This window comes from Maniola jurtina, chromosome 24, assembly GCF_905333055.1.
Source record: "Maniola jurtina chromosome 24, ilManJurt1.1, whole genome shotgun sequence".
Taxonomy (NCBI): domain Eukaryota; kingdom Metazoa; phylum Arthropoda; class Insecta; order Lepidoptera; family Nymphalidae; genus Maniola; species Maniola jurtina.
The window spans coordinates 2,086,955-2,111,293 of NC_060052.1; the positions used below are offsets into that span (position 1 = coordinate 2,086,955).

Sequence of the window (24,339 nt, forward strand, 5' to 3'; positions counted from 1 at the left end):
CTTAACTTTTGAGCGATCGAGGCTCTGAAATCAGGATCGGACAGCATGTGCCACTAATGATACTTACTCGTATGTCAAGACTCTACCAGAGGTAGAGACGGAGGGCTAAACTCTACCACCTTTCTCTACTCTATCTACCACTTAGTTTACATCACAGAAATCCAAAATATCTATGGTTTACATTAAGCAATATCTTTTTATCCAACTACTAGGTATAGTTACTTTTTGCTTACTGAAAGCCGCTAAGTGACAAAGCTGACCGCAAATAGGCTAAAACCGTCCCATTTAGATGCGCTTCAAATCCAAATAGTTGCAAATTATCGATTATTCTACCCGTAATATAAATATTATAGGTATACAGAATGTAATCAGAACGTTAGCAAAAACTTAGCGTTATTATTATACTCCCTTAACAGGGCTCTCTCCGTCACTCGTTTCATACAATCGTAGTTCCAATTTCATTTGAATACTAAGCAACCAAAGTCCATGAAATTTTGCAGACGTATTCTAGAAACTAATATCTGTGTCTGTGGTGTTTTGGATTTTTCTAAAAATATGTAGTTTTAAAATTACAGGGGTTCAAAGATTTGTATGTAAATTTTTAACACCGCGTAACTTTGAAACCGAATATTTTAACAGAAATCTGGAAAACCACAGACATAGGTATTAGTTTTTAGAATATGTCTGCAAAATTTCATGGACTTTGGTTGCTTAATATTCAAATGAAATTGGAACTACGTTTGTATGAAATGAGTGACGGAGAAAGCAATCTTAACACAATCTTATGCCAATAACCATTTGCCTTATCTTGTAGTTTTAGTGATTTAGTATTTTTCAAAACCGCATTGTATAGCGTACAAAACTCGGGTCAATGCCCCTCTTACGACGCGGCATTGACCCGAGTTTTGCACGCTATACAATGCGGATTTTCTTGTGGTATTTTATCAGTAATCATTATTCTCGCATTTGTCTTCGTTTTTGCTAGCGTTCTAGTTACACCCTGTATACCATTGGCTGAAAAAATGGCTGCTGTGTTTTGTGCTGTGTTAAAATTTATGTTTAGGGTTTTAAGTCTTGTGCGATGGTACGGAACCCTTCATGTGCGAGCCCGACTCGCCTTTGACCGATTTTTAGGGTTCCTTACCTCAAAAGGAAAAACGGAACCATTTTAGGGTCACTTCGTTGTCTGTCTGTCCGTCTGTCCGTCGTGTCTGTCAAGAAACCTATAGGGTACTTCCCATTGACCTGGAATCATGAAATTTGGCAGGTAGGTAAGTCTTATAGCACAAGTACAGGAATAAATCTGAAAACCCCGAATTTGTGGTTACAACATTTAAAAAAAAACGTGTTTCAATTTTCAAAGTAAGATAACTATACCAAGTGGGGTATCATAATAATATGAAAGGGCTTAACCTGTACATTCTAAAACAAATTTTTATACTTAATAGTTTTTGATATATCGTGCAAAATGTCGGAAAAAATAGCCGAGTACGGAACCCTCCGTGCGCGAGTCTCACTCGCACTTGGCTGGTGTTTTTTACTACGGAACCCTAAAAGCATAAGATTTAGAAATCACAGTCGACCACTTCGATTTTATTTATTTGTACAGATTTATTTCAACATGGTTCCGGTTGGCGATTGGCGATGGATGGAGAGCGTAATTGGTGTTGTTCTCATAATGGCCACTTGGCCACTTCCGGTGGCCATTACAGACCGCACAGGTTTACTTAACGGTCATTTAACATCGGCACCAACTAAAGAAAAGTGGTTGTTTATCTAAGTTAGACGTAGTCTTTTATTTACTCACGGGTACCAAAAAAAACCAAAATTGTTAAGTACCTACCTAATTCGTTAAAAGTTAAAAGTTAAAACCCTTTGCGTGCTAGTTTAACTTACACTGGGCCGGTTTTTTAATTTGCATGGTAGCCATTTTGAATTTTTTTATCATATTTTGCACATTCTGTGAAAACTTTACCTGACAAAATAATATAGAGTTTCCACGTAATTTTCAAACACCTACGAGTAAAGTCGCGGTCATGAGCTAGTGCGTAATATACTTAGATGATATTACCCTCCTTTTATTAGGGTTCCGTACCGTAAAAGGAAAAACGGAACCGTTATATGTTCACTTTGTTGTCTGTCTGTTTGTCTGCCCGTCCGTCCGTCCGTCGTGTCTGTCAAGAAAACCTATAGGGTACTTCCCGTTGACCTAGAATCATGAAATTTGACAGGTAGCTTATAGCAAAAGTAAAGGAATAAATCCGAAAACCGTGAATTTGTGGTGAAAATTAAAATGTGTTTCAATTTTCAAAGTAAGATAACTATACTAAGTGAGGAATCATAATATATAAAAGGGCTTTACCTGTGCATTCTAAAACAGATTTTCATGCATAATCGTTTTTGATTTATCGTGCAAAATGTCGGAAAAAATACCTGAGTACGGAGCCCTCGGTGCGCGAGTCTAACTCGCGCTTGGCCGGTTTTTTTTTTCTTTAGTGCTTACAACCTTCTGGTGCAGTTGGGTAAAAATTAGATACCACCTATACCTAAGTCTATACGGTAGGTTTTTTTTTCTCTCTCGTCTGGCTTTTACAATGATTAGCCAATGTCAAGTTTGTAGTTATTTGTAACAAGTTAGCTAAACTATACAAGTATGGACCCCGTCTGTGCCGGTGCTCGCCGACATACGCACGGCACCCCCTTAGAGCGCTTTCCAGTCAGTTTTAACAAAAAAAAAACACTCCAAAAAGTCACAACACGTAGGCACACGTAGGTATTCATAATTGTTTAGGGACCTAATACTCTACAAATACCTACACATAGGTAGACCTTTTTACTTTACGTTATCTCTTTAAATTAAGTACTTAAACAAAATTATAACTATTAATTAGTTACTAGAATGCCAGCATAAAAAATAAACTGGTATTTTAAAAACCATGTTTACAGTTTAGTGGTTCACATTTTGTCATCTGATAAGGAAACTCCCGATCGCCTTGTGTGACGAGTGGACGGAATTAACATAGCTATCGGTCTATCTTATCTATCTTAAGATTTTATCTTAATCTGATCAATCGACCATGAGTTTGGGTTTATGGCTGTGATGTGCCATTGACCGTATTGTGGCGTGTTGAAATTGTCGATTATTCAATATTTTTTACGTAATTTGAAATGTCTAACTAGCAATCCTAATGTATTTTCTTTTTAGGTTTCCCTAACGAGAGAAAAAAACCGGCTAAGTGCGAGTCAGACTCGCGCACCGAGAGTTCTGTACTCGGGTTCCGACATTTTGCACGATAAATGAAAACTGTTATGCATAAAAATAAATAAAAATCACTTGACCGGTTTATCACACTATCACACTAATACCTATTATAAAGGCGAAAGTTTGTGTATGTGTGTGTGTGTAAGTTTGTTACTCCTTCACGCAAAAACTACTTGACGGATTTGGCTGAAATTTGGAATGGAGATAGATACTAATATCCTGGATTAGCACGTTTTACTACTTTTTATCCCGGAAAATCAAAGAATTTCCACGGGATTTCGAAAAACCTAAATCCACGCAGGCGATGTCGCGGGCATTGGCTAGTTTGTTTATAATATGACAATATACCTACTTATCACTTTGCATTGTAGCATAGCTAAAAACCGCACTTTCAAGCCCCTATTCGGCCCCCTTAGGGGTTGTATATTTTCAAAAACTCTTTCTTAGAAGATGTCTACGTCATAATAGCTATCTGCTTGCCAAACAGCTGGATCCGTACAGTAGTTTGAGCTGTGCGTTGGTAGATCAGTTAGTCAGCTTTTCCTTATAGATAATTAACCCCCGAACCAAAAAGAGGGGTGTTATAAGTGCGACGTGTGTATCTGTGTATCTGTCTGTGGCATCGTAGCTTCTAAACTAATGAACCGATTTTAATTTAGTTTTTTTGTTTGAAAGGTGGCTTGATCGAGAGTGTTCTTAGCTATAATCCAAGAAAATCGGTTCAACCGTTTGAAAGTTATCAGCTCTTTTCTAGTTACTGTAACCTTCACTTGTCGGGGGTGTTATAATTTTTTTATTTACGCTTGTATGTAGATATTACTATTTCGCGTGACGTTGCATACTCTAGTAACAGTAACGAAACATCTCTCTACATGGTTTCTAAATGGATATCAGATAACAATCTCTCAATGGCCATATAAATTTACAAACAGGCACCGATTTACATGTTTATCGCGTTATCACTCCAACTTTATCTTAATTGAATCAATAGCATATTGATCGGTGATTCGGCTTGAGCGTTATCGATAGCCTACTGTTTATCGATCGATAGATACATCACTTTTTTTAACCGTCAAGTAAAACATGAAGAATCCTGTATGGCTGAGTTTTCTTTAATGTTCTCAAAGGTAAAAAAACCGGCCAAGTGCGAGTCAGACTCGCGCACTGAGGGGTCCGTACTCGGGTATTTTTTCCAAAATTTTGCACGATAAATCAAACACTATCATACGTAAAAATAAATAAAAATATGTTTTAGAATGTATACGTAAAGCCCTTTCATATGATACCCAACTTGGTATAGTTATCTTACTTTGAAAATTGAAACACGTTTTAATTTTTTTTTTATGATGTAACCACAAATTCACGATTTTCAGATTTATTCCTGTACTTGTGCTATAAGACCTATACTTACCTGCCAAATTTCATGATTCTAAGTCAACGGGAAGTACCCTATAGGTTTCTTGACAGACACGACGGACAGACGGACAGACGGACAGACGGACAGACAGACAGACAGACAACGAAGTGATCCTATAAGGGTTCCGTTTGTCCTTTTGAGGTACGGAACCCTAATAAATGAAGTAGGCCAGCTTTGTGGACTATTTCAAAAACCTTCCTATTTTGTGAAGAAACCCGTACGCCGGCGATGACTTGAGATGGGTTTTTTTATTAAAAAACCGGCCAAGTGCGAGTCTGACTCGCGCACTGAGGGTTCTGTACTCGGGTATTTTTTCCAACATTTTGCACGATAAATCAAAAACTATTATGCATAAAAATAATAAAAAATATATTTTAGAATGTACAGGTAAAGCCCTTTCATATGCTAGGTAACCTAACCATAGATTGCAGATAGGATTGATTAATTAAATTATTAATTTCGGTTGGGTAATTGCATTCCCCATAATATGGTTGTGCGGAATTGCATGTCATTGTTTTTTTAAGGGTTCCGTACCTCAAAAGGAAAAACGGAACCCTTATAGGATCACTTCATTGTCTGTCGTGTCTGTCAAGAAACCTATAGGGTACTACCGTTGACCTAGAATTGGTTGGTAGGTAGGTCTTATAGCACAAGTACAGGAATAGATCTGAAAACCGTGAATTTGTGGTTACATAATTAAAAAAATAATAATTTGTGTTTTAATTTTCAAAGTAAGATAACTATACCAAGTGGGTTATCATATGAAAGGGTTTTACCTGTACATTCCAAAACAGATTTTTATTTATTTTTATGCATGATAGTTTTTGATTTATCGAGCAAAATGTCAAAAAAATTACCCAAGTATGGAACCCTCGGTACGCGAGTCTGACTCGCACTTGGCCGGTTTTTTTTTGCTTGAAATTAGTTCAGTGATTGTAATATGTCATTTGACTCATTTGAATCCCTCTTTATTCGGAATCCGAAACAATTCTCGGTGATTCCCTTCAATTCTCGGACGGCACGATTTGTTTCATTCCATTTTCTTAATGAGCCCTGTACGTCTATAATTTGTATAATTTAGGTCAAAGCGGCCTTTACGCCGGCGCAAACACGAATCGCGAATAAAACGATTATATTCTTGATTGTTTTATGTTTTTTAAAGGGTTACGTACCTCAAAAAAATACGTAAAAGTAAGTAAATACGTACGTAAAAGAAAAAGGAACCCTTATTGGATCACTTCGTTGTCGTGTCTATCGAGAAAATTGAATCAAAGCTTTGTATAGGATACTTTTCGTTGACCAAAAATCATGGAATTTAGAAGAATGCTACCTGTTGAATTTATTAAAGTAAAGGAAAAATCCAAAGAAAATAAAAATCAGTGCAGCGGGGTCTTCTCCATCTGACCTAGGTCAAGACGGGGGTACGGGCCTCGAGTAAAAATCAGTGTTCTCGACCCAAAAAACTAGTTTACTATTATCACATCAAGATGGCGCTGTCCGTCATTAACTCGCTGTATTTGTTTGAAATTTCTTGGTACAGAACCCTCCGTGCGCGAGTCAGACTTGCACTTGACCAGGTTTTTTTTTTGAAAAAACATTTTATTTATAAGTTTTTTTTTGATGATTGAAATTTGTAAATGTTGTGACCATGACTAACGGCCGAAATTACTAAAATCAATCTATACTTACGAGTATCTATCTGTACCTATTAATATTATGTCGATAAGATATAGCAACTTAGTAGGTAACATTGTTAGGTATTTAGTGATTGTCTCAAAAGACCATACATTTTTAGGGTTCCGTACCCGAAAAGTTCTAACGGGACCCTATTGCTATGCCTCCGCTGTCCGTCCGTCCGTCCGTCTGTTAGTGGACTATATCTCGTGATGGAGAGTTGAAATTTTCACATTGTGTAGGTATTTCTGTTGCCGCTATAACAACATGGTTGCCATTTTAAATTCGTATAGTCCACAGGCATAAACTAGTGTTTAAATATTTTTAACAATCGACACAGGAACCACTCTTGCACAAACAGACATCGGCACACCGCAGTATTTTATATAGTTATCGAGCTTTGAAGCCCGCCGCCCAATCACTTAATGGCATGATTAATAGCCGAGTAATTGACGTTTTAAAACCTCTTTATTACTTACCGCCATTTGTGACAATAAATGTGCCATTTTGTGTTATTGTTGGATTGGATGCAAATTGGGCATTTACTTCTCTCTATAAAGCCTACAAACCCTAACTGCCTCTCTAAACAAATCTAAGGTTCATTCATGTTTTTTTTTAAATTATAATATAGACTAGTGCTCGACTGCAATCAGACCTGCTAGCAAGTGATGATGCAGCCTAAGATGGAGCGCGCTTGCCTAGAAGATGCCTATTCACTCTTGATTTGAAGGTACCTATAATATAGGTGGAAGGGGAAACTGAAAACTGATTATTGCAAAAGGTAAGGTAGTAGATTTCGTATCTCCAGAGGAAAAAAACCCTTGTACGATTACTTATTGCCTGTCTATCTGTCTGTCTGTCTAGACCCGTCAAGGTAATTAAAACCTATAGAGTCCTTACTTCCCGTTGATCTATAATCATGAAATTTGGCAGGTATAGGTAGGTCTTATAGCACAAGTACCTAAAGGAACAAATTCGAAAACCGTGAATTTGTGGTTACGTCACATAAAAATAAAGTGTTATTTCTTGTACGATGTTACGGAACCCTTCGTGTGCAAGTCCCAATCGCACTTGGCCAGTTTTTGCTCGTATATAAGCTCGTTTTTTACGCTATAGGTACACAATTCCTCAGTGTTGAAAGAATAAAGCTTGACGGGTCTTGACAGACAGACAGACAAACAGACATCGAAATGATCCTATAAAGGTTCCTGTTTATCTTCGAGATACGGAACCGTAAAAAAGTATGACATGTCTATGGTTTAATATAATTGAAAACGTCCCACAAAATCATCGATACACTAAAATATCAGGCTGTATACGGGCGTATAGCCTGAGACTCTCGCTCACATTTCCCGAGGGATCGCATAAAAATTTGACACAAACCATATGCGATGATACCTTGCCGCTACATTGCTTTTCGTATAAAACAGGACCTATACATATAATATATCTATATATTTTTTTCAATGCCTATGAAACCTTTTTAACCCCCGACCCAAAAAGAGGGGTGTTATAAGTTTGACGTGTGTATCTGTCTATCTGTGTATCTGTCTGTGGCATCGTAGCTCCTAAACTAATGAACCGATTTTAATATAGTTTTTTTGTTTGAATCGAGAGTGTTCTTAGCTATAATCCAAGAAAATCGGTTCAGCCGTTTGAAAGTTATCAGGTCTTTTCTAGTTACTGTATACTGCACTTGTCGGGGGTGTTTTAAACTTTAATTTACACTTGTTACATATTATAGGTAAGTGAAAATGGTGCTATGATGAAAAACTTTTTTTTTGTTGCAAATTTTACAATAAAACTTTAGGCTAGCCTTACCTAGTTACTATACAAATCATGCCCGCGTGGAATGATTCCAAGAATACTAGCTGCATTTTTCGGCACGGGACAGCCAGGTTGATCCGTTGCGCAAAAAATGAGCCAGCCTTTCTGTCACCCGATAAGGCTGTTAATCGTGGTAATGAAAAACTAGATGATGCCCACGACTTAGTCCGTGTGGATGTAGGTTTTAAAAATCCCGTAGGAACTCTTTGATTTTCCGGGATAAAAATTGCTTATGTCAGTTTCCGGAATGCAAGCTAACCTCTGTAACTTTCATATAAATTGGTTAAACTGTTGGGCCGTGAAAAGCTGGCAGACAGACAAACATACAGACACACTTGCGCATTTATAATATTACTAGAAGATGCCCGCGGCTTCGCCCGCGTGGATTTCGGTTTTTTAAAACCCCGTAGGAACTCTTCGATTTTCCGGGATAAAAAGTAGCTTATGTGCTAATCCAGGATATTATCTATCTCCATTCCAAATTTCAGCCAAATCCATTCAGTAGTTATTGCGTGAAAGAGTAACAAACATACACACACACACACACACACACATACAAACTTTCGCCTTTATAATATTATATTAGTGTGATAGTGTGAAGTATGGATATTTTAAACACACGATTAAATTTATTAGCCCTTGTAAACGCAAGAAACGCCTGCTTTTCACTATCAAACATCTTATCAGTAGAGTTCGTCGAAGTTTATAGGCGTTCATTTTCTCATAACGCCCCACAAAATCATCGATACAGTAAATACCAACCTCTTTCAACATTTCCCGCGGGAGGATATGAAAATTTGAAAAGGCGATACGCGATGATACGTATCCACACATTTGAGAATATTTTGCTCTCACAATGTAATTTTTTAGTTAACATTATACATATAGTCAACTAGGTGCGCCCCGCGGTGTTACCCGCGGTGAATAAGTTTGCAAATCCCACGGCAACCATGGATTTTTACGGGATAAAAAGTAGCCTATGTGCTAATCCAGGGTATAATCTATCTCCATTCCGAATTCCAGCCAAATCCGTTCAGTAGTTTTTGCATGAAAGAAACGTACACACAAACAAACTTTAGCCTTTATAATATAAGTGTGAAGTTTGATTGTGTGATTATGTTGTACACAATCTCTAAACTAAATTAAAATGACAGATCTAAACGTATTGCTATCCTTCTCATAATGTTCCCCGTGGAAAAGGATAGCTTTCTTGTCAGTCACATTATTTTCAAAGATTCAAAGAATTCCTTAGTCATTAATTGTAGAGACTTCCACAGTCCACACGCTACGGTTTCGCGTCGCTTACATCCAGACTCCAGTCAGACATTATTAGTAGGTATAATTAGCCTAAAGTTGTTAACTCCTCCCAAGAATTACCTAATCCCCCTAAAGTGAAGATAAATAGCAATATAATATTTTATGTATGTCTATACGTCACCTCGCGTCTACCGTCGGTAGCTCTCTCGTATATTAACACATTTGAAATATGGCGCCTTTTATGATCTCTCACGTTATGGATTGGCGATAAAATACGGCAAACTCCGGCGGCTTTACGACTAAGTAAAAACCGGCCAAGTGCGAGTCTGATTCGCACACGAAAGGTGCCATACCATCGTATAAGGAATAACAGTTTTTAATTATTATTTTTTAATTTTCATTGCGTCCATTTTAAAATTTTTATTATTTATTGTTAAAGCGGCAATAGAAATACACATTCTGTGAAAATTTGAACTCCCTACCTATTACGATTCACGAGACACAGCCCGCTGACAGACGGACGGACGGACGAACAGACGGACAGCGGAGGCTTTGGGTATGGAACTCTAAAAACACTATCACTTTGGGCTTAGATGAATTATTGCTTTTCATAGAGACCGTGTAAAAATTGTTCTATACTTAGGAACAAAATGAGATAAATCATGAATCATGATGAAAATCAGTGCGGCGCTATTATGCTTTTGTGCATGCACCTACAAGGTATACAGGCTACATTATGCTGAGCTGAAACCTTTTTAGGGTTCCCTATTCACTATTCGTCCGTCTGTCCGTTCGTCCCTTCGTCGCGATAGTCCGTCCACTCCCTATTTATCTCTATCAGCGGCGCTGTATCTCGTAAACCATAATAGATAGAAACCTGAAATTTTCACAGAATATGTATTTCTATTGCCGGTATAACGACAAAATACTAAAAATCTCAAAATTACTGTTATGAAAATTAAACAATTTAAAGTGTTATTTCTTGTGCGTTAATAATTCATATCATGTAACTAGTCATTAGGGACATAATTATGTAAATATGTAGGCTACTAATTGTACCTACAACTTCAAATGTTTCCCATGTATTTAACATCAAACCTTCGTTCTAACATTAATGTTTCAAATAATATTCAAATCCAATGAGACAGACCCAAAAGATTAACTACCCTAAATTTTGGTTTACGGAATTAGATTGCTCCATAAGGCTGCGTTCACTGCGTTAGACAACCTTGTAACAAGCAACCGATAAAAAGCATGGATTTAATTAAATTGCCATATATACTTACCTATCCTTTCCAAGTTAGCCCGCTTCCATCTTAGACTGCATCATCACTTACCACCTGGTGAGATCGCAGTCAAGGGCTAACTTGTAACGGAATAAATAAATATTCAAAAATGAAAACTCGAGCGGAAAGAGTCTGTACTATGCCTAAACACAGTGGTGTCACGATGACAACAAGTGGACAAAATTTTAATGACAAAACATTGTCGTGCAGTTAATGAGGGGATCCAATGCGTGCGAACGAATAACTGGCGCTTATTTAGGAATTTCTTTGTTAGTAAAAAGTTTAGGGATTTCAGACAATAACCCTATGTTTAAGATGCGAGTAAATAATTAGCTATTACGTATGTTTCAGTTTTAAATTGGGTAATGTAACGCTCAGTCACTATGATTACTTACTTACTTTTTTTTGTACCAGAAAGTTGTAACAGTAAAGGGAAAAAGAAAGAAAAGTGGATAGGGAAGCACTTGTCTCTATAAGAGATCTCTACCAGTGACCCTTGGCAGTTCGAAAGGTTGTAAAGGGAGTTTGTACTTATTATTAACAGCAAATTTTTTAGTCAGTCAGTCAGATAAAAAATAGGATGTATTCCGTAGGGATTTGAGTTTTTGGAAATCCCGTGAAAACACTTTAATTTTCGGAGATAAAGAGTAGCCGATGTCCGTCTCCGGGATGCAAGCTATCTTTGTATCAAAATCGGTCAAATGTATGGGCTGTGCAAAGGTAACAGACAAAAAGTTTCATATTTATAATATTACTACGAATTAGTATGGTTACAAAAAGTTTTTGTTTTAACGGTTTATAATGAGTATCTAACAATACCAATGTGTAGCTGATAGAGCTTGTATTATTTTTTTTTTTTTTGTAAAAAAACAAGTTAAATTTAATAGTTCTTGTTTGACAACTACTCATTCTCATAATTTGAAAATATAAAACGAGTAGGTATCCACGTTTGAAACGGTACAAGGCACTGCTTTGCGTGCCTGTAGAGTTGCAGATAAAATTGGATGTTTGTTTTTCACCTATTTTTATCATTTTAATGTTTACAAACGTATAGTTTTGTAGGAAATATACGTTTGTGCTTATTATGAAGTAATTTAAAATTTTTACATTTTGAAATGCAAAACTAAAGTTAATACAAGATATTGTGATCGCGTGGCAATCGGCGTTTTTAGTGCGTTGTCTGCAAGCTCTAATTTAAATGGAAATATAAAATTGCAAATGCTGTTTTCATCCATGATCATCAATTGTGACATCGCTTACCAGGCAATCTCAAAGGAAATTAAACAAAATATGTTTTATTTGCTTGAATGCCTATGGGTATCACACTAATATTATAAAGGCGAAAGTTTGTATGTGTGTGTGCGTGTGTGTGTGTATGTTTGTTACTCTTTCACGCAATAACTACTGAATGGATTTGGCTGAAATTTGGAATGGAGATAGATAATATCCTGGATTAGCACATAGGCTACTTTTTATCCCGGAAAATCAAAGAGTTCCTGCGGGATTTTAAAAATCCGAAATCAACGCGGGCGAAGCCGCGGGCATCTTCTAGTAGTAACATAAATTAATAGTGTGATCTCAAACATGTTTGGTCACAAATTATTATAACTTAATACTCTTCCAGCAACCGTATTTTCTGTCTCGTTTATCCGAAGTATCAATAAGAGTGAATAGACATTTCTAATCTAGACAATTGCTTTTCAGTAAGCATGAACGTCATCCAGTGCAAAAAAAGAACTTCTTGTTTGTAAGAACTGTGCCAGTAATGAATTAAATCAATAGGGAATACTAAAAAGAGAGAGAGCACTTAAAGCTCAGCGTTATAAAAGGCCTCTGTTCATACAAATGCAATGTTCAAAAATGCAACCTAAGCCCGTATACCGATTGCATCCCGCTTTCAACCAATGAATTTTCCATGAGCCTCCACTGTTCGCTACATTCAGTTTCGTTTGTTACCAATATAGTTCAAGAGTAAGTGGATGTTTTACTGGGTAAAAGTTTTTTTGAAAACTAGATGAATCAGCAATTTCGTTTTCGTAGATTTAAGTTTGTAAAAAGATTTCCCAGAGTAAAAAGTGCCTTATGTTACTGTCTAGGTTGTTAGCCATATCCTAGCAAAAAATTACGTTGTTTTGTTGCGGCATGATTAAAGGACAACTAAATACTCATTCACATTTATAATATTAGTAAGAGCTAATACTGTAAAAATATGTCAGATACATTTTCAAAGTAAGGAGAGTTTCCATTTATATAAAACAGTAATAAGGATAAGCTTTCATTCAAGTTTTCAATTGAAAGTCAAATTAGAGTAGGACAATATTTATGTGATAATTACATTACAAAAAAAGGTGAATACATAATTTTTTACTCTTCATACCAATCTATACTATATTATTTAAAGAATTTGGTTTTTGAAACCCCCTTTAAACCTAGTACTTGAACTACTAATTAAAATACTTTGATCAAACTATTTCATTTTTTCACCAGTTCTTACACTATAAGTTATATCCAGGTGTGTTTGCTAACGCAACTTGGATTGGTATCGTTTGTTGCGTGCAATATGTATGAGATTTTGTCCGTCCATTTTTTCAATTCGCACCACTGCACTGTCCAGCCTATGTACTGGTACCTTAATTGGAAAGTCGTGTATTGCAGTCATTTATATAGCAGAAACGCGAGTCTTGCCTTTTAAAATATTTATTTAAACCAAACTTATTTAAAAAATATCTAAAGATCCAATTTAATTTTTTTTTCAAATATACTTACCTCATCAAGCAATTTTTCCAACTAAGTTTTCAATGCAATCGCATCTAATCGCAGTCCTAACTTGAATTGGTACAGCTGGGCAATATTTTATTATGTATTTACATCTTTATGTATTTGTATCTGCAAATAAATGAAATTGAATTGAATTGAGTTTTTCCAATTTAATATTGACCACTTCTGTCTGTCAATTTTAATTAGTTATTATTAGCCGTAAGTTCTATACACGTAACTCTTTAAAAAATTCAGAGTTTTAGCAAGATTTTTATCAATCGAGTCAATAGCAAACCTTGCAAATTTTTTATTTATTCAAATATCTTCGCAATGTAATTATGACAAGAGCAAGAACTGACACTCATTTGAGTAAGACATTATAGTTCGGAGAGATACTGTACTAGCCCATAAATTAATTAAAAATTTTAATAGGTGCTGAAAACCTATTGTTTGGATGCGTGTTATAATCAGCTTTAGCTGCATCTATGTGCAATCGACTTTAGCTGTATCAAGTTACCGGCAATTTCAATCATTTGTTTAATGAAATATGTATGAAACTTTTGTCTGTCTATTTTTTCCATTCACACTGCACTGTGTAGTGACCGGTGTGGGGTGAAATGGCGTTACTCGAATTTGTATTTATGGCCAGTAACAAGAATCTAGGTACAATACGTAAATGAGGATAAAAAATTACTTTATAGTTTATATGCACTAAGACGCTTAAAAGCTTTTGAAGGATCAATTACCTAATTTCTAGAACAATGTAGAGTCTAGGCGGAATTCTCCATGACAGACCAGTGCTAAAATCCACCTACTGGATTTAGTGACTTGAATCATTCCGGCCATTACCATTGGCTACGGAGATTGTAATCGTATGTGGCATGAAAAATTAAAAAAAGTGAAAAATTGCGTGAAATGAGATTTTCATGAGCCCATTTTTTCACTTAATACAGTGTCCGGCGTCTGCGTACCGTATTTTTGATTTTGAGTATGATTCTGTAATTTATGGCCTTTAAAACAATCTAAGCACACGTGAATGAAGACATGATTTGTTTTTATTGTTTGCTAAAAAGTTCTTAAAGGTTCAACTAATGACTAGAATAACAGACAAAGTTATCATTTTCAGCCATTGCTAAAATCAATCTACTGGGTCCCGTGAGTTGAATAATGTCTAACCAGCCATCAATTTTGCTACGATTGCAATCATAGGCATGTTGCGTGAAATATGTACGAGACTTTCAGTCATCCATTTTTTTATTTACACTGCACTGTATAGTAATAGTTACAGTATCGTATTTTTTATTTCTAACGTACTTATTCTTTATTTATGACCAATACCAGCAATCTGGTAATAAGAAGTAAAAGGAGATAAAAATTTACTTTTACTGTTGACTTGCATCAACAGCTTCTACTCGTAAAAGCTTAATTACCTAATTTCTAGAACAATCTACCTAGAGTCTAGACGTCATCCATTACAGACCAGCGCTAAAATCATATTGGATTTAGTGAGTGGAATAATATGAACCGGCCATTAACATGGGCTACGGGAGATTGCAATCGTATGTTGCGTGAAATATGTATGAGTTTTTTGTCCGCCCATTTTTTCGATTCACACCACCGTGCAGTGTCCGGCGCCTTAATTGAAAAATGTTGCGAGTCGCTACCGTATTTTTGATTTCGAGTGTGATTCTGTATTTATGGCCAATAAAAGCAATCTGGGTACAAGACATGAATGGAGGATAAAAATTTGTTTTTATTGTTTACAAATTTATTGCTGTTAAACGCTTTAAAGCGCTTGAGTTTCGAATTAAGTTTGATTACCTACAGTTTCATTTTGGACCTGATTAGCAGTTTTTTGACTTAATGGACCAAGAAGAGGCGATTTAAAAATCATAATAATATAATTTTTGTACGACAAAACATTCATAGTTACAAAAAAATCGGTGATTTCCACGACCGGCAAACTAGAAACCGTGATAGGCTCGCATATCCTACGCTCCGCCTCAGGAAAGTTGGAAAATCGTTTGTGGGAATGAGTGTAATATTTTATAATAAAATTCCACAATCAATTTTAGACTTGCCTTTACACAAGTTTAAAAAATCTATTAAAAGTATGCTCCTGAAAAAAGCTTATTATACAATCGAAGATTATGTAAATGACAAAAAAGCTTGGATTTGATGCGCTCCAGCAATACACGGCGCTGCAATTGCTTGTATACAGTATGGCATATTATTGTAAATTGTACATTTGAAAAGAGCAACCGCCGAGTTTCTTGCTGGTTCTTCTCGGTAGGAACAGCATTCCGAACCAGTGGTAGATTATTTTGACGATTCAAAAGCACTTGTAAAAGTTTAATTGAATAAAAATAATTTGAGTTTGAGTTTGAGTTTTATAATTGCTTTAACGGTGAAGGTAAACATCGTGAGGAAACCTGCATGCCTGAGAGTTCTCCATTATGTTCTCAAAGGTGTGTGAAGTCTGCCATTAAACCCTTCTAGTTCTAAGAGGAAACCCATGCTAAGTTTTGGGTCAATGATGAGTTGATGATGGAGTAAAAAACATTCAATAGGTTGTTTGCATGATGCATCGGTTTTTTAGGAAGGATCCGCTATTCCGTAATATGGCAACTTAGTATGGCAAACAAGGTAGGTAAGGATTATGCGTAGATCATTGTAAATCTAAATCCAAAAGGTATTAATTGTAAAATTATTAATTGGGCCAGAATATTTTATAGGTCTATGTTGGACCATTGGACTTCCAAAATTGAATTGGAATGGTAAGTAGCCGAAAAATTCGTTACGTTCCAATTAATAGGGGTCTCTCCGTCACTCGCTCCATACAAGCGTAGTTCCAATTTCATTTGAAAATTAAGCAACCAAAGTCCATGAAATTTTGCAGACATATTCTAGAAACTAATATACTTACTAATATAGAAACTTCAAAATAAAGTTACATAGAATCAGGTGAATACATCAGGGGGCACGGCAGTGCCCCCGCCAAGACGAGCCAAACGGCGGCCGGGGCGCTACGTAGTACCTTTTTCTCGAAGTGTTTCGCCGTATTTTCGACCCGTCATAACTTCGGTCTGGATGACGCTAGAAAGCTGAAATTTTCAGTATAAGGTGTCCTCAGCAAATTTACCAAATATACCAAGTATCAAATATCTAGCTTTTATGGTTACAGATTTATTGATACCTAAAATACGCCGATTTCGTCCCTCACTGATGATCATCAAAACCTCTACTCAAAACCTCTAAGGTACTTCCCGAAGTCCTAGAAGACTGAAATTTGGTATGTAGACTAGAAATTGACTACAAACTACAAGAAAATTAAGAAATTGGAAATGCCCCCCCTCTACGCCTTTTATGGGTGAAGCAAATCTGTAAATTCTGTCGCTAGAATGCTGATATTTTCAGGATAAGATGTCCTTGGCAGATTTATTAAACGTATTGAGTATCAATTGTCTAGCTTTTATAGTTTCAGATTTATTGACAGTCAAAACTTCTAGTCTGTAATTCTAGGGTACTTCCCGAAGTCCTAGAAGACTGAAATTTGGTGTGTACACTAAAAATTGCATACAAACTACAGAAAAATTAAGAAATTCAAAATTTTCCCCCTCCACTCCCACGTATGGGGGAAGCAAATTATTTGTAAAGTCTATCGCTAGAATGCTGATATTTTCAGGATAATATGTCCTTGACAGACTTATCAAACGTACTAAGTATCAATTGTCTACCTGTTATGGTTTCAGATTTATTGCCATTCAAAACCCCTCTAGTCAAAAGTTCTAAAGTACTTCCCTAAGTCCTAGAAGACTGAAATTTGGTATGTAGGCTAGGGATTTCATTCAAACAACAGAAAAATAAACTTTTCCCAGTCTGTACATTTAAAAAATGTGTTTTCTGAAGTCCTAAAAGACTGAAATTTGATATATTTGCTTTAAAATTGAGTTGCAAGATTCCACCCAAACAAACATAGTTACATACATTGCAAGTGGAATAAAAGCTTTTAAAAAAAGAGGTAACGATAGAGCGGGCCATGAAAATGATGTAGGTACCTACAAAAAATAGATCCAAAAAAAAATCTAGGGCACCTGCCAAAAAGAAATGAAATCCCACCAAAAACATTTCATGTAAAAAGGTTGCCAAGACTCACAAGTTCATAATGCTTTCACTGTTAAAAAGTTATGAGATCTCTAGTAGAGCCAAGCCCCTAGCTGAGCTTAGAATTGCGCTGCCCATGGGACCTATCCCAAGTCCAAAGTATATAGCTCTTAAATGTTCTTGAGTATATCACATTTATAACAATAAAGAACAAATAACTCTACTTACAAGCTCTGATTTTACAAACCCTAAATCTTGGTTAAAAAAGTACGGCTTGGCCGTTTAATGTTCGTGAAACTATTACACGACATAACATATTATATTAAGGTCATAAGGAATAGTTTGTTCGACAATTACTAATTTGTATTATACTTCATGATTGTCGCACAAGCTATTCCGGGCTTAAATGTCATATCAGATAAAAGTTCCACGAACATTAAACGGCCAAGCCGTCCTTTTTTAACTAAGATTTAAGGTTTGTAAAATCAGAGCTTGTAAGTAGAGTTATTTGTTCTTTATTGTTATAAATGTGATATACTCAAGAACATTTAAGAGCTATATACTTTGGACTTGGGATAGGTCCCATGGGCAGCGCAATTCTAAGCTCAGCTAGGGGCTTGGCTCTACTAGAGATCTCATAACTTTTTAACAGTGAAAGCATTATGAACTTGTGAGTCTTGGCAACCTTTTTACATGAAATGTTTTTGGTGGGATAAATAATTCAGCAAAAAGAGTAACCAGGAGGTGTTAAAATCATATTCAACGTAAAAACTGGAACGAGGAGGCTCGGGAGTGTGAGTACAGGCGTGATGGAGTGACTACCTGTAATCCCCAGCGACGCCTGAGTCCAATTAGACGTCAGGCATTCGTCTTCCCTCCCCGGCTTCCCCTCACTGGCGTATAAATATGAGTGCGAATTCCTTGCTTTTAAATTTTGAAATATGGACCGCTGTTTCGGCTGAATTTGAGTTGATGCTGACATGAACACGTACGTATGTACTGTATCTATACTTACTAAATAAAATTGGAGTGTCTGTCTGTAATTTCGAAATAACTACCGCATATTAAGGTCATATGGTTATTTGAACGATACTATAACCGAATCACACGTTTTTTAAATTTTTGTCTGTCTGTCTGTCTGTCTGTCTGTTTGAAAAGGCTAATCTTGGGAACGGCTGAACCGATTTTGACGGGATTTTCACAGACAAGTAGAGAATTGACCAGGGAGTAACATAGGCTACTTTTTTAACGGACTTTCAAAAAGGGAGTTGTGTTTTTCTACCTATCACCGAAATACACCGAAATCTCCGAGATTTCTGAACCGATTTGCGTCATTTCTTTTTTAATCAATAGAGGAACTTTGCGACATTGTTTCATAAAAAATTTGGAGTCCAACTCCTCAATCCTGATGCTGCAGGGGACCTGACCAATCCACGCGGGCAAAGCTGCGGGCATCAGCTAGTCTTACTTAAAATAGTTGTACACGACTACCCTTTAAATAAGTGTATTGCTTTCAGGGTCTATATAGGTATGTGAGTTTCTTTTTAGGGTTACGTACCTCAAAAGGAAAAACGGAACCCTTATAGGATCACTTTGTTGTCTGTCTTTAGTCTGTCTGTCTGTCTGTTACTAAAAACGCACATGACTCCGGAAAACAAGAAGTGCGTGCCCGGGGTCGAACCTTCGACCTCCCAAATAGAAGGCGGACGTTTTAACCACTAGGCCATCACGGCTGTTGTTGTAATCCAAAAATGGTACTGCAAAATTAAAATATGATTTTCCAAATTCGTTTTGAGTGGGCGAATCCAAAGCAAGGGTGAAAGGGATTCGGCCCAAAGGGATAATATCATAAAGGGTCCACCCTCCAGACGTTAAACCCTTTCAAAGTTAATTTGTTTGTTAATTCTTCTGCGCGTTTAACTCATTGTTATTGCATTTTCCTTGAGTTAATTTTTTTTTATTTACTTTTCTTTGGCTTATAGCCTAATTTAGCTACTTAATAATTTTAATGCCTTTTTACTTGTAATAAGGGTGCAGGAGCCGGATAGTTTAGTGGTTAAGACGTCCAACTGTTATTTAGGAGGCCGGGGGTTCGATCACGGGCCTCTAACTTCTTAGCGTTATGTGCGTTAGCAATTACATAAGGAAAACATCGTGAGAAAACCTGCCGGCCTGAAACTTCTCCATAAAGTTCTCAACGATGAGTGAGTGAAAACTAATACCTGGGGATAAAACTTCTAATTCAATTCAAATTCCATTCTATTTTATTAGAAGAAGCCACTAAAAGAATTATACACAATTTTTTAACATATTTTAAGTCTTAGGTGCTAGGTCAATAAACTAAAACTCGAACTCAAATCATTTATTCAAAACTAGCTGATGCCCGCAGCTTCGCCCGCGTGGATTGGTCAGATCCCCTGCAGCATCAGGATTGAGGAGTTGGACTCCAAATTTTTTATGAAACAATGTCGCAAAGTTCCTCTATCGATTAAAAAAGAAATGACACAAATCGGTTCAGAAATCTCGGAGATTTCGGTGTACATAGGTGGAAAAATACAACTCCCTTTTTGAAAGTCGGTTAAAAAAGTAGCCTATGTTACACCCTGGTCAATCCTCTACTTGTCTGTGAAAATCCCGTCAAAATCGGTTCATCCGTTCCAAAGATTAGCCTTTTCAAACAGACAGACAGACAAAAATTTTGAAAACGTGTGATTCAGTGTTGGTATCGTTCAAATAACCATATGAGCTTAATATGAGGTAGTTATTTCGAAATTACAGACAGACACTCCAATTTTATTTATTAGTATATAGATAGGTAGGTAGGTATACCTACTATTTTACTCCTTTTGACTGACAGATTTGTTACATTTGTAAGATGATAATAATATAGTTATGATAATTGATAACGTTAACTTAAAACTAAAGCTACGAGGGTTCCAAACGCACCCAGGTCTGAGAAGAGCCCACAACAAACATAACAGCATGCTTTAGACGGAAATTTTAAAATTAAAATGAATTTTATGCGCTATAAGTATAATGTAAGATTCTTACACATTGCCTCACTCAGTGTTATTACAAGCTAACTTTCATCTAATAAACCTACATTACCTATAAAAGGGGCTCGGCGTACGTTACACAAACCACGCATGAATCATACGCCCTAAACGGATTATGGCCCAGCAAACCTTGTTAGGGCACCCTTCTCACCGATGTATAGTGCTTTTGTGTTGTGTAGCGATACCTACTTACACAATGTTTTCTTTTCTTACGAGAAACATACTCACTAGCTTGGAAAACGGCTTCTTTTATCGTTCTAAATCTGAGTGGAAAAGTTAATTTCAACTATGGATAACTCAAAATTTAAAAAACCCCCGACATAAAAACCTCTACAAGAAAACTAGAAAAGAGCTGATAACTTTCGAACGGCTGAACTGATTCTCTTCGATTATATAGCTAAGAACACTCTCGATCAGGTGGCAAAGGTGGCTACCTTTCAAACATAAAAACTAAATTAAAATCGGTTCATTCGTTTAGGAGCTACGAGGCCACAGACAGATACACAGACACACACGTCAAACTTATAACACCCCTCTTTGTGGTTCGGGGGTTAAAAAGTCATTCGAAATTCGAACGCGAGGAACAATACTTACGATATTACTTACGTAGGTAGGTACTTACTTAATTTTTTTTTTCTATTGAAATTATATTGATAGTAAATTTGAATTTGGAACGCACCCGAAAAAGTACCTGAAACTTTGATAAAGAATATCGATGACCTGAGAGAATACAATAAATAATAAATAATAATATTTAGCCTAAATCCGGGAAAATTCAAATGCACCTATGGCAACCCTGACTATAAAATGCCTCGTAAATTGGTACATATTTTGCGGTCACGTAAAGCAGCCATTAAGCTTAGCTCGACCAATAAGAGCTCGGCATTTCGAATGAATTCTATTTTTGAAAATACTGAAATGAAATAACACGTTGTAATGTGATTGGATATGGTTTTTTACAAGCGAGTAGAGTTAAGTTGTATGTAGATAGGTACTACAGGTACAAGCACAGGGCAACATGGCTAATTTTGAAAACAACGATATATAAAATAGTTTGTAAGCTGTGATTTGGTCACAAACGAACATTTTTTGCGGTTTCCTATCACGGTTTATTGCGATGTTCTAGCACGGAAAAGAAATAAGTATTTCATATCTATCAGTTCATAATTATATACGGAACCCTAAAACAAAGAGGCCCGACTCGCACTTGACCGGTTTTATTGGTATTTAGTTTCTGATTGGTCAGGTTTGATGTCATGTATTTAAAGTGTTTTCCTGTTCTATCCAATAAAATCCCCATAAATCTAGAAAAACTCGATATTTTTATGAAGATGTATTGTTACTGTTTTTTTTTTTAATAAGTTCCTTCTTGTGGTATAGATAATATTCAAATGTAATTGTTTTTGATCAAATTTTATAATAATATCAGCTCTAAATTAATTAGCAGATGAAATTTATCACAAAAGTTTAAAAATTCAAATCCAAAATAATATGAATGTCAAGTATGTTATTATGTATTTAATATAAGTAGGTACATATATTATAATAATATGTTTTTTTTTTACTATTTCCTTAAAAATGTACTTTTCCATAAAAACTTTATTAAGTATGTTGTTTTGGCCACTAAAACATATATTTTATGATCTAGTTTTTGAATAAATTTAGACTTTCAGATATTGAATAGACATTAAACAAAGTGTTTATTTAAATTTAAGTAGGTAAGTATTAAATTTTCTTCTCATATTACTAGTTTTTTCCGCGACTTTGTATGCATGCATTTAGATTTCTTAAAAATACCTACGTACTATAATAATTTATAGAATTTCTAACGTTACATTAAACAAGTGTAAATTAAAAATTTATAACACCCCCGACAAGTGAAGATTACAGTAACTAGAAAAGAGCTGATAACTTTCAAACGGCTGAACCGATTTTGTTGGATTATAGCTAAGAATACTCTCGATCAAGCCACCTTTCAAACAAAAAAAAAACGAAATTAAAATCAGTTCATTAGTTTATAAGCTACGATGCCACAGACAGGTACACAGATACACAAACTTATAACACCCCTCTTTTTGGGTCGGGGGTTAAAAATATACGCTCACGTCACTTACAAGATGGCGGAGTTAACGTTTTTCGAAACTATAAATTACATTATTTTTCTGAATCGAGCCTCAATAGGTCGAGCTCTCGGTAATAGTCTTAGTACAAGTTGACAGATTTCGACGACGTTGATAGAACATCGAATATCGAAACCTAGCCGTCTTACCACAAAAAATTAAACAAGTTACAGTTACTTTGAAAAGAACACTGAATGTAATTGCTATGGAAGTAATTTTTTGAGTACGATTTTTGTTTTGCAATATTTGCGCTTAGGGCACTGGCGCTTGATGGACGAACTTGAAACCACCAAAACTTTTTTTTTCTATTGTGAAAACTTTGCCCAATGAATTTTTCCTTGCATACTATTCAGGGAGGATAACGTAATGATAAATATTACATAATCACATTATAATATTATAAAGGCGAAAGTTTGTATATGTGTGTGTGTGTGTGTGTGTTTGTTACTCCTTCACGCAAAAACTACTGGACGGATTTGGCTGAAATTTGGAATGGAGATAGATAATATCCTGGATTAGCACATAGGCTACTTTTTGTCCCGGAAAATAAAAGGAGTTCCCACAGGATTTCGAATACCTAAATCCACGCGGGCGAAGTCGCGGGCATCGGCTAGTAATTTCTATTTTGATCCTCGCGTTACGAAGTTATAAACTGATTTTAGTATCAGCCAAAACGGCGAACGCCTCATTAAATCATGTGAGTTTGTCTATTTTATTTTGACGTTATAGCGTTTGGATACTCGAAATCAATCAACGTTGTCGAGGCTCGTGATGTACAAACTCGTACTAAACTTAGTGTGTTCGCCTTAATAGAACGATTTGCATTAAATGACCCGTGAGATGAGATCATGTCGATATTAACTAGGATATTGGTTTCAATGCCAGTTGGAGCTAAGTATTATTTTACATTCAGTCTGTGGTATCTACCACTTATATTTGATCGTTTAGCGATCGTAATATAGGTACCTGAGTATTCGATCATCCAAGTAATATTATAAAGCCGAAAGTTTGTACGTGTGTGTGTGTGTGTGTGTGTATGTTTGTTACTCCTTCACGCAAAAACTACCAGACGGATTTGGCTGAAATTTGGAATGGAGAGTTTATATCCTGGATTAGCACATAGGCTACTTTTTATCCCGGAAAATCAAAGAGTTTCCACGGGATTTCGAAAAACCTAAATCCACGCGGGCGAAGCCGCGGGCATCGGCTAGTTTTACACAATTCTCTAAAGATGCTCGCGATACTTGGGCCGCGTGGATTTCGGTTTTTTTTAAACTCTTTAATTTTCCAGGCAAAAAGTAACCTATGTCCGTCCCTAGGAATCAAACTATCCCTGTACCAAATAGATAATGCCTGCAAATTTGTCCACGTAGATTTAGTTTTTTTGAATCCCTTGAAAGCTTTTTGATTTTCCGGGAGAAAAAGTCCTAGAGTGATAGCCTGTTTTCTTCCCTGGGATGCAAGCTGTCTCTGTTTAAATTTCGTCAAATGGATTTATTGTAAAAAGGTAACAGACAAATAGACAGATAGACCCGCATTTAGGAATAGTATCTATTAGTATGGATTATGGAAGTAGGTA

General features: G+C 36.1%; 1 protein-coding gene and 1 long non-coding RNA gene across 2 annotated transcripts in view; one reads left to right on the top strand and one right to left on the bottom strand.

Moving 5' to 3' along the window:
* The window catches only part of LOC123877867 (T-cell leukemia homeobox protein 2-like), a 56,470-nt gene that overhangs the window by 4,180 nt on the left and 27,951 nt on the right, over positions 1 to 24,339 (top strand). The gene's annotated exons all lie outside the window — the stretch shown is intronic.
* Positions 9,304 to 24,139, bottom strand: LOC123877870. The gene is made up of 3 exons (XR_006798694.1): positions 24,130 to 24,139; positions 23,688 to 23,689; positions 9,304 to 9,385 (listed from the first exon to the last, which is right to left on the bottom strand). It is a non-coding gene; the product is annotated as an uncharacterized LOC123877870 (long non-coding RNA).